We start from the raw sequence: 15361 nt of genomic DNA on the forward strand, positions 1-15361 counted from the left end.
CTTTCAGACGTCAGGCAGCTACCGTGGCCGCGGCCAATAAGCCGCTTAGCTCCGCTCCCAGAGGGGGTCGGCGAAGGAGCGCCTACCTTCCAGCGTGCAAAAAGTGACGAGAGTAGAGGGAAAGGCGCGAAGACGCTGAAATTCAAATTTTAACTACAGATAACTCAGCTTCTACAAAGCGCATTTAAAAAATCCTTGCTGCACACTATTCGTGAAGCGGCGTGCTTGAATATCACATGCATGGCGCAATTTATTGAGCCCCTTTAAGGCAGTAAAACGAAGCAAAACGAGCCGAACAAATACTGTCAATTCCCGTTTGATGCGCATCGCGGCTGACTTCTACAAAGCTCCCTTCTAGAATGCATGCCTATTCTCGCGGCAAACAGCGCTGGGGCGCCAGTCGGCTGAGGAGGCTGCACCCTGAAACTTCCACAGCGAAAAAGGTTGCACAAACGAGTCTTCCTGCCGAGGCTAACAGAGCCACAAGTTGCATGAAACAGATCTCGGCCAGAGGGTGAAATAAATGTGCAGAGGAAAACTGTTGCGCCCAGCTGGCGTGCTACGGCATTAGAATTCCGTACGTTACACGCGCAATGGAAACCTGCAGCAGACGTGCGCTAAATATCGCTAGGCGGGGAGGGTGAATTCCTTCCTGGAGAAATCATTGGGATCACAGTCGTCCCGCAAGCGTCATCGGCCGGCAGCGAGGCTACACCGTTCACTCAAATGTGCAGATGCGTCCTTGCCCAAACATCTCGAAGCTTCTTTGGGAGCAGAGACGCCACTATCCAGCAAAACTAAAGGTAAACAAGTACTTTCTATCCGGTAGTTTCACGATGGGTGCCAGAGTAGTTCAACAACGCGTGCTTTAGGGGTAGCTAGACAAAGCCGCCCGGGGTCAGCAGCGACTGTACGCCCATGAGGTAGCGGCGAGTATCGGACACCACACCATCCGACACGCATATTCATAAAATTCATGTCTATAGAAAAAGTGATGCCGGCGACATCGGGTACCGACGCGGTGACCACGCTCACGTGCGCTGTAACCAACCCCAAAATGCGCGAGAGAATCGTTTACACAGCCTGTGCGCTGGCTACGTACTCCGCAGCGATGTTAATTGGTAACGTGACGGCAAAACTGTCGACAGAAAAAAAAATCTCAACGTTCGCTGCTTCACCGAAACATGAAGCAGAAAAAAATAAAAGCCGGCGAGATAACTAGATGAATGTAAGCGAAATATAACGCTTGGAGCGCACGCTGATTCCAGTGTTTTGTTGCATACTTGATGACGCACCGCTCACTGCAGCGTTTCCCCGCTCCAGCTTGGAACGGAGGCGTCTACGCAGATCGCGGTAACACTGACAAACGTGTTGTTCCGCTTGCCGTCCCTTAAAGAGCGACGTCAAATTTCTAACCTCTATTCCTTCACGGTCGGGACATTAGCCCGACTCACGGCGCCTAGAGTACGTTTTCGCCTGCATGCAGACTGTTCCACTGAAGAATTTCATAGCGGCTATTTTTGCTTTATTTTTTTTATTTCTCCCTATTCTCTTCTTAGGGCGTCTCTCCCCTTCAACCGCGTCACAGAAGCAGCGTGTATAGCATGTCGGCGCTATTTAATAATAAAAATTGGTTTTTGGGGAAAGGAAATGTCGCAGTATCTGTCTCGTATATCGTTGGACACCTGAACCGCGCCGTAAGGGAAGGTATAAAAGAGGGGGTGAGAGAAGAAAGGAAGAAAGAGGTGCCGTAGCGGAGGGCTCCGGAATAATTTCGACCACCTGGGGATCTTTAACGTGCACTGACACCGCACAGCACACGGGTGCCTTAGCGTTTTTCCTCCGCTAAGGCGCCCGTGTGCTGCGCGACGTCAGTTTACGCATGCTTCGCTTTTCGCGCTGTCTGCACTCTCGACAACTTTTAATCATTCTAATTCGCTGCACCTACGCGATATCTCAACCGCACTTTCTCCTCGGGCGAATCAGCTTACACCGGGACTGCACCGCGGTCAGTAGAGGGTGAGAATTCATTGCTCTCCGCCGTCTAAAGCGCTTGCCGCAGTCTGAAGTGTTTCAAGACACCCCCCCTTTTCTCGTGCGATACGAACGGAACGAAAGCCAACGCCCGGCGCTTATCAATATGCTACTCGTGGCCGCTGCTTCTGCCGTAGATGCAGGTACAGCATATATAAATAGACAACATGTCGCCAAGGCCAAGGCTGAATGTTCCCGAAGCCGGAAGCTCAATTAGATGACGCACCATTTAGCCGTGAAAACGTCGAACGAACAAGGTGGTAACGGCGGCAAGACTGGTTTGATGCAGCTGCGAAATGAACGGTGCCTTTTGACGCGTAAATAAAGAGCTCACCACTTATCCCTAATGCGTAACCGTAGCTTTCGATAAGCCGCTTTCTCTAACGCGACAGGACGCCTCGTGTAATTCCCTACAGCGGCCACTTGTACGTATAACATCCCCATTCATCACATGATGAATGCGTTTTAGGTTACGTCATATTACGACAGCATTCACCGCTAAGAAATCCTATGTCTCTGCGGATACATTTCTTGCTTGGAGACAACTATTTAACAGTACGGTCAGCGCGTTCCAGGTGTAGGTTTAACCACTTTAATTTGTACAGCTTATATTGTTACACAGTTTGGCTCATTCTTGAAAGGAAAAAAAAGAAACAAACTTACCCATACGAACACAAAATGCTGGCTGCAACTACAAGCTGCATAGACTTACTGCCACTGCTTACATGTATTGTCTATCGACACTATCTACTAAGTCACTACTATACTATACTATACTATACTATACTATACTATACTATACTATACTATACTATACTATACTATACTATACTATCAACTCTCATGCTCCTCTTAGAAGCTCACGTGGATTACATGCGTAACCTAACTTACTACTTAGGCGGACATATAGGGAGTGTATACACCCCCCTTTAAACTTTATGCAACGCAGCTGTGGCGGAGAGTTTCCTAGCCTTCGAAGCGCGCTGAGTGATACTTGATGGCGCAGTGCGTAATCTGCATGCACAGAATTGGGCTTACCGCCGGCCGCGGACGTTGCTTTTGATGGAGATGAAATGCAACACGGCCGTGTACTGTGGGATCCACATCTGATCCACATTAATCCGGAACACTGCGCTACGGCGTCCCTCAAAGCGCATGAGTCACTTTGAGGGCGTTAAACCACACATACGAGAATTCGGCTCTAAGTTTACCCCAGCTTGCATGCGAAGATGGCGGTGAATGTAATTTGTTTCGTTAATTTCGAGTGTCACGCATTATATACATCGGCACAGTACGCTTATGAAGACATGAGTGGTATTGATGGTTATCAATGTGATGTGTGCCGTGCGACTGGAAGAGGAAGTGAAAGTCTCCAACATGCTCCAAGATGCATTTCTGCACTGAAACCTTCGCTCGCTTGTTCAAGGACGAATAACTGCCACTGGCCGCGAGCAGAACACCTTGCATATATTCCTTGCTAAGTGGAAACTTTTGTAACAGTACAAGTGAGTTCCAGGCTGCGTTGACTTACTTTAATTTGTACAGTTTATACATCCAAGAAGCCGCCGCGGTGGCTGAGTGGTTATGGCGCTCGGCTGCTGGCCCGAAAGACGCGGGTTCGATCCCGGCCGCGGTGGTGGAATTTCGATGGACGCGAAATTCTAGAGGCCCGTGTGCTGTGCGATGTCAGTGCACGTAAAAGAACCCCAGGCGGTCGAAATCTCCGGAGCCCTTCACTACGACGTCCCTCATATCCTGAGCCGCTTTGGGACGTTAAACCCCCATAATCCAAACCAAACATCCAAGATAGTGAAGTTGCAGAATTTCCTATTCGTATTAAAAGAAAAACCGGTAAAAGAGAAAGGATTGGAGGCAATATGAAGAGGACACCGCCTTGTTGAGCGCACGTCTATGGCCATTTGTGCAGTGTCATGTTAACATCCTTTTCGGCTATGCGCTTGCACGCCTAAAGGCTTAAAAGTAACATACAGCCGGGCGAACCTTCGGTGACAAAGATCGGTCGAATACTACCACACATGCGTCGTCTACCACGTGTTAGGTGTTTGTCCTTTTCCGCACTGTGAAACCCACACGTGAACCTATAAACGCGAGGCCACCTCTCATAATACGAGCGATAAAAGTTTTGCTCATTTGACGGGTTCAGACGAAGTCACGGCAGCCTAGCACCACATGTTCTATTCGACAGTGAACAAGCTTTTTTTTTTTTTCACCTTCATCCTAACGCTGAAATTTTATCACATCCGCAACTGGAAACGTTGTGAAAAATGTCACATGTCCTAATTCAGCTGCGCGCATGTCAGATTCTCGAAATCGCATGTTCGTTTCTAACAGGCCATCACTTTAAGGCTAACCATAGACACCATGACCTATTCAATGTTGTCAATTGCAGTCATACAAATGTTTTAAAAAGGCTGGCAATATTTATGTGGAAAAGTTTAGCATCTTACTGCACAAAGCGTCACAGCAGCGCTAAGGTTCGACGACATAAGTTCAAGAGCCATTCGAGGCATATACGGGCGACTTTCAACGTAGCATCGATGTATACTACGAAAGCAATGTATACAAAAGTGCACATCCCTGTAAACGAGTGTCGACAAGAATCCGTGCTTGAAAAGGTGCCTCTCCGTTATTTTCACCCGTCCAGTCTGGCTCTATATAAACCTCACGCAAATTCATTTTCAAAGTCCTTTATCAAAGCCTCATTATTCTAGCGCGTCCATGCCTCGCCAGCAGATTCTCTACCGCCAGTTCTTTTATACTTGCAGGCGAATGATATTTCACCTGCCAGATAGCAGGGATCAGTGTGATTTTACTCAAGCCTAGCCGGAGTTAGGGCGCTGTGTGGTGTTTTTGGTACACGAACCCAAAAGTTATAAGGCAGGAGCAGAATTGCGTTGCGTCGCTTGACACGTGCAGATTAAGCATATACTGCGGTGAAGCTATGACCTGAGCAGACATGCATTGCAGAAAATCTGAAAAAAAAAAAATGATCGAAAACGCACCGATAAACTAGCGCGCAAGAAAGCGCCCAAGAGAACGCCGCCTACGCAGTTTCCGCAACATCGGCTCCGAGAGTCGATCCGAATAGAGGTGGCCTGGTTCGATTCACACGGAAGACGAAAGCGCTTCGGCGCCGTGCTGCGCTTGAAATGCACAGATACAAAAAAAAAAGAAAGGAAAATGGACAAGACTAGCTGAAATGCGCCCGCGCTGACCACACAGCCTTTTTCACTCGCGAGTCTGTCCGAGATGCCAGTGCCCAAACCAAGTCATCCCAAAGGCGAAGGTTCACGTCACTCGCTCGAAATTGGCCGTCGAAGACGACAACCTGTTCCGTTCGGCGTTAACAGGACCGGACGGGTTTCGAAAACCGAACGCGAGGGAGGCGGTGCCAGTGTGCCTTCCGCAGCGACCTCCGTATACATATTGCTCGGAAGAAAACAACCGGTTGTAAAGGCGGCGAGGAAGGAACGAGGGGGGGGGATGGCTCACCTGTCGTTGCCTCGTGCTCGACGAACGCGGTGCTCGGTAGCCGGGCCGCAAGATAACTTCCCGGTTCGAAGTTCGCTGCCTTTGGCTCATTCACACGGGGAACCACCTCCCTGTTCTGCTTGTTTTCGCCAGAAACGAAAATGGCGCGCACAGCCGCCACTCGAGAAGAGCAGACGACGGAGAGCAGACGATTCCAGCGGTGATGACAGCGGCGGGGCGGTGTTGTTCGAGGCTCTCCGACGAAGACTCTCACCACTGTTGCGAAGAGGGTCAAGTATTCCGCGGTTGCCGTCCAGCACAACGGTTCACACGGCCGGAGAGACGAAAATCCATTTCGCCACGCGCACCTGTCACTCGAGCCGCCGGCACATCCTCGGCCGTTGCCGTCCGTGGGACGATCTCGGAAACGGGGTGTCTCTCCTGGAATCAGCGTCGGCAACAGAAGCCGACAGGCCCGGTGGACGACGTCACGAAAAGAAGAAGAAACGGAAACGGGGCCGGAACGCAAGCGAAGGCGACGTTTCGAGCGCCCACCACCGACACAGCGCCGCGCTCGGCCTGCTAGCAAGCAGCAACGTCGCGGGAAGCCGAGTTTGCGTTGGGCCTCGCCTGCTGCTGACTCGGAGTAGGAATGCTGCCGAGCAGGTAGGCAGCTTTGAGCTGTGCGCGCCTCCGACGTGAGCGCGCCTGAACGCACACTGCTGAGAGGAGGGTCGTTCTACGCACTCTCTCGCTCTCTTTCTTTCCTTCCTTTCCCCCCTCGCTACAAAGCCGGGGCATCCAAAGCGCGCGAATCGTACTACCGCCGGCGCCGCGTTCGAAGGGGTCCCGTAGGCTAGCCTGGTAGGGGCGAAGACGCGGCGCAAGCTAGCGCGCGCTCTCCATGGGAAGCCGGTTTCCCGCCACCCTCGCCGCGTGCCGTTCGGTTTCCTCGGGGCGTTGCTGCTCTTGCTCATGGCTACGTCACGGTTCTGCGACTGCGCGCGTTTCCTTGGCGTTCTTTCTTTATTTCGCTTTTCACGCGTTGCTTTTTCGCTCCCTCCCCTTTCACTCATTTTCGTCACCGGTCGCCGCTACGCAGGTACGCAGGCGTTCCAGCGTAGAGGTAGGGATACCGAGACCGTTGCCGACGGAGCCGATCTCGGAAGTCACTTCGCATCTTCTCGCCCACGGCTTCACTATCTGAAAGGTGGTACCGAGACGGCGGGCATTTTTTTTTTTTCAAGCGCGGCAGTTTTGAATGCATATGATGATAATAATAATAATAATAATAATAATAATAATAATAATAATAATAATAATAATAATAATAATAATAATAATAATAATAAGTGTTTTTGGGGGAAAAGAAAAGGCGCAGTATCTGTCTCATATATCGGCGGACACCTCAACCGTGCCGTACGGGAAGGGATAAAGGAGGGAGTGAAAGAAGAAAGGGAGAAAAAGGTGCGAAGTGGAGGGCTCCGGAATAATTTCGACCACCTGGGGATCTTTAACGTGCACTGACATCGCACAGCACACGGACGCCTTAGCGTTTTTCCTCCATGAAAACGCGCAGCCGCCGCGGTCGGGTTCGAACGCGGGAACTGCGGATCAGTAGCCGAGCGCCCTAACCACTGAGCCACCGCGGCGGGTAATGCATACGAGCCGCGAACCAAAATTCTATGGGAGTCGCTATTAGTAACACGATTAACAAGATTAATGTGTTTCACTTGTCTCGCTTTTTTTCCTCGGGGTGTCAGGACCGCACATTATGCCACACTTTCCATCGGCGAGAGAGAAGTCGGAACACCTCCTCTCTGGACTGTTGCACACCGGTGCCGCTTCAGTCTCACTTTAGCCTCAAGTGCACGTTACAGTCCAGTGACCAATATGGGGACGCCCAAGAGGCCATTATCAAATGTCTTCAGATAGTGCATTGATATTCTGCGTCTCTCGACCGCCTGGTGTCGTGAGACTAAATATTGTTTGCAAAATGACGGCGAGCTTTTCGCGGACGAAATTTGTAAGAAGTTTGCATCTTCGCTATGAAGCCAGTTATTGGAAATAGCCAACTTCCAATTGGCACAAAATCTTTTCCTTCGCAAATACGGGGGTTTCTTTTGGGAAATAAGTGAAAAATCATTCTGTTGCCAATATTTGTAGCAGGTGATAAAGGCGCTTTTGCAGTTCCAGGGCTAGCAAAAATCTTTTCCTTCCTTTTTACTATTATTTTAATAAAACCACTACCACCACCACCAGTTCCGTAATCCGAGCCACGTACACAAGACATGTGGTGCACATGATGGCATGGAGCCGAAAACAGGTAGGAGACATGTCCACTCGAGACTGATACCCCCTGTCACACGGCCAGTTTCAATCACCCTCGAGTCGAGGGTCTTCGAGATTCTCAATCGCCATCGAACTCGCCGCTGCTACACGGCAAATCTCAATGGCCATTGAAATGGTTCTCGTGTCTTACGCCACGGATGTGTGGCGCCACAATCGCTACTTTGGATTTTGGAAAAATAACAAAAATATTCAATAAATGTATACTAAATGCTGAAATACAGGCATACGCGAAAGTCGTTCAAAACCCTTTTAATTGCACGTACGCGACGGACATATGAATACACTGCTGTAGCCACTCTAATACAAGACGAGCCAAAACTAAGCCAGTCCAACTGCGTTGGAGCGCTGCTTCGTCAGGCTTAAGACCTGGGAAATCGCCATGTTATCTGAAAAACAAGAGCTATTTATCTCTTGAAACTTTATGCGAAGGTAAGAATGGGCAAATCGAAGGCGAATACAACAGCTTAGAACACGATATTGCTTTGAGGTATTGGCGACGAAGCTGTTATCGCTGTGAAGCGGGCGGGCAGGGTGCCGCCATGTTGTCAACGTTAAGTACGCAAACAACGCAAAGACTGCAACGCAAAATTAATGCGCTTAATGCACTTAAAACCAGTCTAATATAATTTTAAAATAATTTTACAGGCTGCTTGCATTAAATTTTATGCGAATAAGGTTTTTTCATGTTTTTGCACCGTGAATGTGTCGTGTACGAAAGTGCCCTTGGCGCCGCTCGAAGCAACGCTAGCAACCTTGGGCAGCGCTCGAAGGCCCTCGAAATCTCGATGGAGTTCTGCGCTACTCCGTTGACTCGATAGGCTATTGACTCGATCGCCATTGAAACTGCCCGTGTGGCAGCGCTCGATCGCCTTTGAGTCGATAGATTATCGGTTCTAGGGCCCTCGAAATGCCCGTGTAACAGGGGTATGACACTGACTGCATCGTGTAGCGGGTGAACCTGAAATCCGCTCTGAGCCGCCGCTTGTCCGAACCGGTATCTTTGCCATCGTGGTGTATTGTTCAACTTAGGCGCATTGATTTTTCAAAGCAGCCGCCAAAAAATTCGATAAACGGTGAACTTCATGTGAAGAACTATCTTGTATGCGCACTGTCGCCGAAGGGCAATTCAATGATTTCACGTGGCAAATTTTGTGCAATATTTACCGCGGGCTTTGAAAATTAGCTTCTCAACGAAAAAAAAGATATGTAAATGGTCCATAAGGTTGTGTAAGCGATGGTACGGCGGCATATAGTTCGGCCAGGAATCATGGTTGATGAAGGTCACAGGTCGGTAAGTTTCACGTTCGAAAAAAGAATGTTGTTTCGGGAGCGCCAAGAATAATGCTTCTGGTGTTTGCGAACCAGGGAGCCATAGCGCTCTCGAAATATCCTTCTTTTTTTGACCACGTTCAGTGACTAGTCAACTTCATCATACGTGAGATTGTGTGTATCTTACTCCACTTGGTTACATTCTTAGTCGGCGCCGTGTCAACTACCCGACCACACCGGTACAAGAAGTAACGGAGGTGACAGCTTTAGGCAAGGAAAGAAGGGCAAACGAAATCGAAGCGGAATATAACAAAACTAAACTGTAGCGGTATCATCAACCTCAGCCTGACTACGCTCACTGCAAGGCAAATGCCTCTCCCATATCTTTCCGTTAATCCTGTCCTTTGCTAGCAGCGGCCACCGTATCCCCGCAAACTTATACAGCCCACCTAACTTTCTGCCGCCCTCTGCTACGCTTACCTTCTCTTGGAATCCACTCAGTCACCCTTGAGGAACGGTATATGAGTTAAAGGGACCCAGAAAGGGCATCTCAATAAAGGTGCGATATGTCTGGGATGTTAAAGGATGACGGTTCATAATTACCCTCCAGCAAGAATTATTATAATGCGTTTTGTGGAAGCTGAGTTATATGCAGACGAAATTTGAACTTCCGCGTCTTCGCGCCTTTCCCTCTCCTCTCGCACGACAAAACGGCGGCGCTCCTCCGCCGGCCCCACTCATTCGGCCCCTCCCCTACCTCCGCCGGCTGCGGAGCGCGCGGAGTGGCCGCGGCCGCGGTAGCGCGTGATGTCTGCAAGAATTTGGCGCTGTGAATGAATGACAACCCCCGGCTGCTGACGTCATTTGCAAGACGTGACGTCGTCTGCCAGGTTTTCGTGCGAAAGCCCGGCACCGCGCGTCGCCGCGAGGTGCGAAAGCGGGAATTTCTAAAAATTTATTGTAAATTTCCCCCCTCGCTTTTGAGGTCTCGTACGCGACATGAGCGCTCGGTCGCCTGTACTCTACATAGTGCAAACATTTTAAAACCAAGCTCAAACACATCTTTCTGTGGCCCCTTAAGTAAAAACGCCCGCCCAAGTCCTCGCCTCCGCGCCAGTAGATTGTGCGCGGGTGGCAGCGCCGTTTAATGATTTAAAGGAACGTCGAGGAAATTTGTAGGGCAAATATGTCAAATTATTGATGTTGATTAAGGATTTTTTTTCCCGCAAGGGCATCTGTGGCTAAAGAGCGCCATGGCGCAAGGTGTTTTCGTTTACTCAACCTGGAGTCGCAGACCCATTTTCCCAAGCATTCCACCCCAGATAAGCTGAGCACCAGGCCAGGGGAAGTCGTGCACGTATTGTATCACCGGTGGGAACCCGGCGGTACTCGGGACCGAATCTCGCACCTTCCGTATACGAGGCGGATGCTCATACTACTAGGCCACCCCTGTGGCCCCAATTATTGTTGTCATTAAAAATTGGTTCTCTGGTTTATTATGACTACGCTGACGTTCGTCCTGTAATAAAGGATGCATTTATCGCCTAGCAGGGCTTAAAAATCTTCCCGCCAGTTGTTTCGAACTCAACTCGTGATGTCCTTACTGAAAAGAACGGGTTGATTGTTTCTGAAGAGAATGGCAATGTTGCGCAGACTGTGCGATGCACGCCCGAAATTTGGTGTCAGTGCACACCATTTACGAAACAGGCTGGCGATGGTGACACCTGTATTCGAGGTTCCGTCTTTTCTGCCTAACAAAAGCTTTGTTACCTGTGAGGAGGTCTCTTTGTTATTAGAAAGCAGTAACCTATCGACAGACGTCAACTACTATTTGTCCGCTGTGTGCCTTTAATTCACAACGCCCTAGATACCAACATCCTGGAGAGTTTTCACAACACTGTTGCAAGGAAAACTCCTAGTTTTTTTGCGTCCTAGCTAGGGCATAGAGGTGAGCGCAGAATCTATGGCGTAACCCTCCCCCCACCCCCCGGCCTTCCGCTCTCATACCCGCCTGGACTTTACGGCAGCAGACAGCTGTATTTGGTCATGACCACAAGAATGTGGTCGCATACAACTGTCAGTGTGGAGAATCACAAAGCCAATAAGCAAATCGATACAATGAAGATCCACCGCAGAAACGCAGAACAAAATTCACAACCTTCCTTGACTTCACCAACGAACGCCACATGTCGACAACCAATGGCCAACACTGGACAACTCAACGCGGATACTTTCATTTGTAATTGCGATGAAACTACGAATTGCGGCCAAGTCTGCGCGGGCGTGTTAAATTGATGGCCTACTGCTCTATGCCTCGAAAAACGGTACCTGATCTCGCAAGGACAGGTTTTGAGGGCGTTTGAAAGTCAATGGCGTGCACTAATACTTGCGTATTCTCACAGTAATTCGGCATGGTGAACACCATGCGGCACATAGTGGCTGCCCTAAAAGCTATACTCTGTTTCATACATCAGGTGCAACGCTGCCAAAGCTAGCGCTCTTGTTTGCGCTGCCTGCATCCGCGACCAAAGAGTAGTTCGTTCCTTCTGGTGAGCGAAAAACAGTAAATGCTTTTCCTGCAGGCTTATTACATGACACATTTGTCATGAGCTTGGTTAAATGTACTCTTATTGCTGACGCCTCCATAGTTTTTCAGTGCTTGCGGATATGAAAGCGAGGCTGAAGCGTCGCCTTTCCACGCAGGATATTAAAAAAAGTTGCAGGGAACATTTAAGCTCCGCCTTACGGGTATGAGGCGATAAAGTTAATGAATATATGCCCATACATGAGGAATTTGTAATCCTATAATTTACATTCGTAGATCGGTCGGGGTACTCATATATACCACTCCCGGCGCAATGGTGCTGCGAGTAAATGATGCACCGGTGCCCTGCGATGTCAGGTGTTGCCACCGGTGGGCCTTCTGCAGCCTAGCTAGCTCTTCATGAGCAGCTTCTCGCGACAAATCATTTATTTGACTGCCACAGCTGGCGAGCACGTTGTGATGACAATGACACCAGAAGGTGATGAGATCTCGAGTGGCCGACATAGTTTCCGGAGCGGCTTGTTGCTCTGGCCGCTCCGGCTGCGAGGCTTCAAACAGTCGCCAACGCAGAACAGTTTTTTTCCCCGACAGCAGGGGTTTTAGCACTTTTGCGTTAAAACTGCTGACGCGGGCGGGCTGACTGGCTGGCTGGCTGTATTGAATTTTTATTTATAATTGCGTTTTTGCTACCGTCAGAAGCATTCCCCATTGGTTTTCTGTGGCGCTCTTAACTGTTCGATGCCAGCGATGTAAACGCTCTAAAAGAAAGATTTTGCTATATATCGGCAGAATGGACCATTACCTTCAATATTTCAACGCCAGAACCTCACAGTTTTCTAATATTCAAATTTTTTGTGCAAGAATGTTGGTCATGTTCAACCATGCACGGCGCTTGTATCGCGGCTCTTTAAGCCGATTTAGCAACGCTGCTTGGTACTCAGTTTCAGCGTTTCCTTTTATATTTGCTTAGTTTTTGAACACCAGTGCAAGTTTACTGATTTAGTAACGTATCAAGTGCATGTGGCAGCATCTGCAAGCCAGAAGAGCCCTTCATTACGTTGCGATTAAATCTAGACAGCCTGCCTACAAAATTGGGGCGGTTGTATCTAGCTGGGCTAGAAAAACGAGTTTCAATATACAGCACGAAAATATTGAGCGGTGGAACGTGAAAACTTACAGGACATCGTATGGTGATCAAAGGTTAGAAAATAAATTACCCCGACTTTTCAGTAACCTCGCACAAAACAATATTGTTCTTAAAAACGCTACACGCCGAAACCTGTTTTAGCGCTTTTTGCATATATTCTAAAGCTCCCCTTTCGTGACTTTTTTAACCTACTTTTTTTTTAACTCGCTAAGATTGTGAGCTTCTTGTATTCACGGGGCTCTTTTTGGTGTGGTAATTGCTAGAAACTATCATGAGCCTTACTCTCTATGTTGCTTTTGCTTGTGTTGTTTTAGCTTATCTTGAGATGTAAATGCGACGTACTTTGTATTTATGTCCACGTGCCAGGCTACTGAAATGCTGCCGAAAGGGCGGTCCGTGGCCTTGTCAAGCTGGCAAACGACCGCTTTTACTCCGGGCCCCCGCCATCATTTGTGCCATGATGGGAAATAAATTGAATTGAACTGAATTGAGTCTGCAGCACCCAAACTCTGTGTGCTATCAACCCCATACCCGACTGCTGGTTTTGGAACGCACGAGACCTTAGTCTCTGCTGGACCCGAAATTTTCCTCAACTGCGTCGACCGTTTCGTTTTGCAGTTCTGGTTTGAGCGCCCGCCTCGCATGCGGGAGGGGCAGGGTTCGATCCCGAGTGGCGCCGGGTACCCACCAGTCATACAATGGGTACAAGTTTTCCTCTGCCAAGCCGCCGCAGTGGCTGAGTGGTTATGGCGCTCGGCTGCTGGCCCGAAAGACGCGGGTTCGATTTCAGCCGCTGCGGTCGAATTTCAATGGAGGCGATATGCTAGAGGCCCGTGTACTGTGCGATGTCGGTGCACGTTAAAGAACCCCAGGTGGTCGAAATTCCCGGAGCCTTTCACTATGGCGTCTCTCATAGCCTGAGTCGCTTTGGAACATTAAAACCTCCATAAACCCATAAAACCTTTCCTCTGCCTGGTGTTCGTTTTATTTGGGGCAAAATTCCTAGAAAATGAGTATCTAACCCCACCTTGTGTAAGGAAAAGCCACCTTGTGCAATGGCGCTCTTTGGCCAAAGCTGCCTTTGTGCCATAAAAACTGACCCTCATCGTTTTGCCATTCTGTCTTCGACGCCGTTGGCACTCGGCACACGCATGTCGCGACATTGGGAGACAATGCACGAATCATCAGCAACACGACGCCGCAGGCGATCGCTCTGTCCATCTTCCACACGTTTAAAAAGATAACCCATCGGAGTTCCAGATACGCGAACTATGGATTAGCGTGTTCCATCGTGGGGGTGTATATCCTCCTCAGACTAAGCTGCGTATTTAACTATGGATGTTACCTTAAACACACAAAAAAATGGCAACCGTAGGTCAAACAGCTCTATCTTCATGACATTTGCCCATGCGCTGAGCAAGAGGTCTTCAGCAACACCCTGCAGCGTCTTATGGCGCGTATTTAGTTAAATACATACCCCGCATGACCAGTATTTACATCACTATTGCAAGTTTTTTTGGAGTTGCATGCGAAACATGGCACTTAACTGGCCACCAGAACCAGAATGATTTGCACTATAAGCAAACCGACTTCTAAGACTGCTCAGAACGAACAACCTATTCACTCCACAAATCTTGACTAGGGGACTGCCTGGTAGCACGTAGCGATTTCCAATGACATGCAGGATGCAGAATTGCCACGTTAAAATTTTGAACGTGCTGCAGAAGACAAGCCGTGCATTGCAAAGAACGCGGTGTCTCTGAAAGATGAAAAAGTTGCTTACCGGCGCAAGAGTGCTTTCGAAGCCCGTCGACAGCGGAAAGAAGCAGGCTTGCCGACCCGGGACTTCTGGCGAGACACCCTGTCTGCGTTAAAGTGTAGGCACCGACAGGGCGACACTTGCAACGGCGTTTCGTGAAGGTTACGGCAGTCGTGTCGTGCCCGGGTTGAGCAACACCTAATGAGAGCCGGCGAGGCAAGACGGCGGCGGCCTGGTCTCGCACTGGGCCTACATATCGCAACGCACTGGCTACGGACACGCTCCGACGACGCAGCATTGCGCATGCATGCTCGGGGCTGACGAATGCAAGAGCTCAGCTTTTGATGCTTTGTGCGCTGAAATAACGGTGCAGCGAGTAAGGTAGCCGCATTGCGCGCAAGAAAGGTGCTGCGCCCCAGGCCATCTCCTGTGTATATATATATATATATATATATATATATATATATATATATATATATATATATATATATATATATATATATATATATATATATATATATATATATATATATATATATATATATATATATATATATATATAAGTGGAATTAAGCGTTGTTAGAAAACAAGATTAATCGTCCCTGGATGTTCGCCAGCCGTTCTTTTTGGGTTCTATTGCTCCCAAAACAATATAGCCGATTTAAATCTTTTCGAAGATATCGTAACGGAATCCTAACTTCTAGGTGAGTGGCACTTCAGCGTACATTTTATGAGCGACAAAAAACAGCCTGCAGATAAGTAA

The 15361-nt window shown here is 48.8% G+C and overlaps 1 protein-coding gene across 3 annotated transcripts in view; it reads right to left on the reverse strand.

The window, feature by feature from the left end:
• LOC144111161 (putative ferric-chelate reductase 1 homolog) overlaps positions 1-14730 on the reverse strand; it is a 94824-nt gene extending 80094 nt beyond the window's left edge. The window contains exon 1 of one of the 3 annotated variants that reach the window (XM_077644324.1): positions 14623-14730. The gene's annotated coding sequence lies outside the window, so the exon portion shown is untranslated. Of the gene's footprint in view, positions 1-5547; positions 6481-14622 lie in introns of those variants that run through there. The other 2 variants (XM_077644325.1, XM_077644323.1) reach the window with 2 other exon arrangements.
• Positions 14731-15361: the final 631 nt, after the last annotated feature.

Source organism: Amblyomma americanum, chromosome 11 (genome assembly GCF_052857255.1).
Source record: "Amblyomma americanum isolate KBUSLIRL-KWMA chromosome 11, ASM5285725v1, whole genome shotgun sequence".
NCBI classification, from domain to species: domain Eukaryota; kingdom Metazoa; phylum Arthropoda; class Arachnida; order Ixodida; family Ixodidae; genus Amblyomma; species Amblyomma americanum.